At 42.8% G+C, this 3,194-nt stretch overlaps 1 non-coding gene across 1 annotated transcript; it reads right to left on the minus strand.

Annotated features, from left to right (window-relative positions):
* Positions 1–2,871: 2,871 nt before the first annotated feature.
* TRNAS-CGA (transfer RNA serine (anticodon CGA)) lies at positions 2,872–2,948 on the minus strand. Its single transcript has one exon. It is a non-coding gene; the product is annotated as a tRNA-Ser (tRNA).
* Between the last annotated feature and the right edge of the window lie 246 nt (positions 2,949–3,194).

Here is a 3,194-nt window from a genome sequence, read left to right on the forward strand (position 1 = left end):
TGCTATCAGTACAAATGTATATATAACCATGTATAACATCTCTCACTACGGTACGCACAGTATTTTTCCTTTTTTCGCGTACAGTATGTCACACTCTCTTCTATTTATTTTAAGAACTATTATATCGTAGGAGACGTATATGTTCGGTATATTGGCATTCCTTACACGATTCTAAATACGCATTTACAACAAACAACAGTGGAAATACTGCAGTTGTGTTGTCTGAATGTGAGGAGGAGAGTGTTGGAACAAACACAAATACCCAGTTCCCGAGCCAGAAGAATTAATCAGAAGATATTAAAATCCCCGACTTGGCCGAGATACGAATCCGGGGCCCTCTGCACCGAAGGCCTCAATGCTGACCATCCAGTTAAGGAGTCGGACTCCTTACGTGACTACACGTTAATTAATAATTATTTGAAAATATACTGCGGTATACACTTTGGCATGAGTTATTTAGCTTATATTTTAATGCCAAAACTAGCGTTATTTTGTATTTCCCTTAATTCGATTTAAAACTACTGTAAGTTATGTCATTTTAACCACTGTACCGTAAAACCGAATGATTTTCGCAATATGTTGATTCATAACTACGACAGCATTTAAGGAACAGGTGAGGATTTGTTAGAGTATTCCTTAATTATTTCAGCCAGAGTAAAACTACGCCGTTTCTACTTGCGGTGTAGTATATTCAGTATTCTGGATAGTGACTGTTGTTCGTGCTTAGTTGGGGATAGTTAACCTGAACTGGGTGTCGATAATTTGCTCTTAACCTACTGGATCTACAGTACATCCTTCATAGATTACGAGTGCATACAGGAAGGGAACTGGTAGGTATTCCTCAATAACATGTTTCGTTACGTAGCAAGTTGTCGGAACTATGGGACGAATAGCGTGCCTGGCACACAGGCCACTACCACTGCACTCAGCGGACTGACTGAACGTGGAAAGAAGCTTAGACTCCGTAGCCTGTAAAAAAGAAAGCGTCTTCTGTATGTCACGTGATTATCTGAAGCATGGCATTGGCTAGAAATGAACGAGAGTCGATGTGACGAGCTAGCTCTTTCTTGGAGTCGCAGTTGATAAGAGTCGGCTCGTGCTAGCTCTCAAGGAGCAAGGAGGGAGCTAGCTCATACTAGAGTCGACTCGTAATTGAACGACTAGCTCTCAAGGAGCCAGGAGGGAGCTAGCTCTTACAAGAGTCGACTCTCAATGAGAGAGCTAGCTCTCCCCAATGAGTCGTTCAAAAGAGTCAGTTCGTTCACGAACGACCCATCACTACAAGACGGTCTAGTGCCCAGAGATCCACACTTCGCCTGCCACCCCTCGCCAAGGCTCCTGCAGTCATTGTCGCGCTGACAGCAACAGCTTGTCTCTTTAAATACAAAAGGTATCCTCTCTTCGTGCTTAAAGACATGGTGGGTTTAAAAACCTATCAAAATCCGTAATCCAGTTAAGAATATAACATTTTGTCGTGATAATATTTGTAGAAATAATTCTGTTGTTCGACTGTAGCCCAACTAAATTATAAATTATGTATTGAAATTTTGAGTGCAAAAACTTGACAGGGCACGTGCCCCTAAGGGCCCACCGCCAATGGTTAAAAGTTTATTTGTGAAAGTGCGTCGTTATAACACGTATCCCGCGCTGTGAGACAAGTGTGGACATTTCACACCATTTCAAAACATAGTGCCACCCACGCTTTCATGTTCAGAATTAATTCTACTATCGATTTTTGATGGAAGACTCGTCGGAGTATTTGTAAGAGTATTTTGAATTCAATTAAACCTAACAGAACATGGATAAAACTTATGTCAGAAAGTTTATTTTGCTTATGAAATCCATCCCGAGAGCGGACGTATATCAGCTACGCAAGAACTCTGAGGGCACTGAGCCAAGCGTGCCCAGGATCACAAATTAAGCCCGCCAACCGCATCCATTCTCAGTGAGGGATGATCAGTACGTCTGTGTTCCGCGAATGATCAGTCTTTGTGTGCAGCGAACTCTAATATGTGGAGAGTAATTCCTAGAGTATTTCGTTCACCAATGACAGTCATCGATAGAGTCAGTTACTCATGAATTTCGAACTTTTGCTGTATTAACTCACGAACAATGATGAGGGACGTTTATTTCAGTCCAGTCATTTCTCTAAGGAATTATAAACTATACGAGCACTTCATGTTAAGAATCCCAGTGGGATAAGAAACTATTTAACCTATGGCGTGTGAGGTTAATAAAATCATACTTCTGTCGCAGACTATGAAAAAATGAAATGTAGTATGGCTTTTAGTGCCGGGATATCCCCGGACGGGTTCGGCTCGCCAGGTTCAGGTCTTTCTATTTGACTCCCGTAGGCGACCTGCGCGTCGTGATGGGGGTGAAATGATGATGAAGACAACACATACACCCAGCCCCCGTGCCATTGGAATTAACCAATTAAGGTTAAAATCTCCGACCCGGCCGGGAATCGAACCCTGAACCGAAGGCCAGTACGCTGACCGTTCAGCCAACGAGTCGGACGCAGAGACTATGATATGAGCAAACGCGACAACATGTCGTATATTCGTTTTATCATTCTTGTTGTAATGATCGTCACTCAAATTAATAGGCAGGCAGACTAGAATCTGCTAACAAAGACAGCCTGTATTTGTTTCATGTTGGGAACATGCAGCAGTTGCCTAAGGAATGTCCCGTTGCAGTTCATTCAAGCTCATTCTTGTTGTAATGATCATCACTCAAATTAATAGGCAGACAGACTAGGATCTGCTAACAAAGACAGCCTGTATTTGAAACAGACTTCCAACGTATTAGGTCGTGTTACGTACATGTAGTACGTGTTGAAGAGATGTTAAGTACAGAACAAAAATGGCCAGCCGGACACCAGTGGGATCCGAACCCACAACCTCCCGATTTCGCGTCGGTTGCTCTACCAATTGAGCTATGGTGGCCTAGGCAATCTTTGTTCTGTTTGAAAGGATCTGAGCTACAGGTCTGACACTGCTGCTAGCACACTGTAGAGTGCGTTTAAGTCGCCCGTTGTGGGGCATGTCAATGAATATTGAATTTTCACAACCGTATTGTAATCGAAACAGACTTTCAACGTATTAGGTCTCGTTACGTACATGTAGTACGTGTTGAAGAGATGTTAAGTACAGAACAAAAATGGCCAGCCGGACACCAGTGGGATCCGAACC

This window comes from Anabrus simplex, chromosome 3 (genome assembly GCF_040414725.1).
Source record: "Anabrus simplex isolate iqAnaSimp1 chromosome 3, ASM4041472v1, whole genome shotgun sequence".
NCBI classification, from domain to species: Eukaryota; Metazoa; Arthropoda; class Insecta; order Orthoptera; family Tettigoniidae; genus Anabrus; species Anabrus simplex.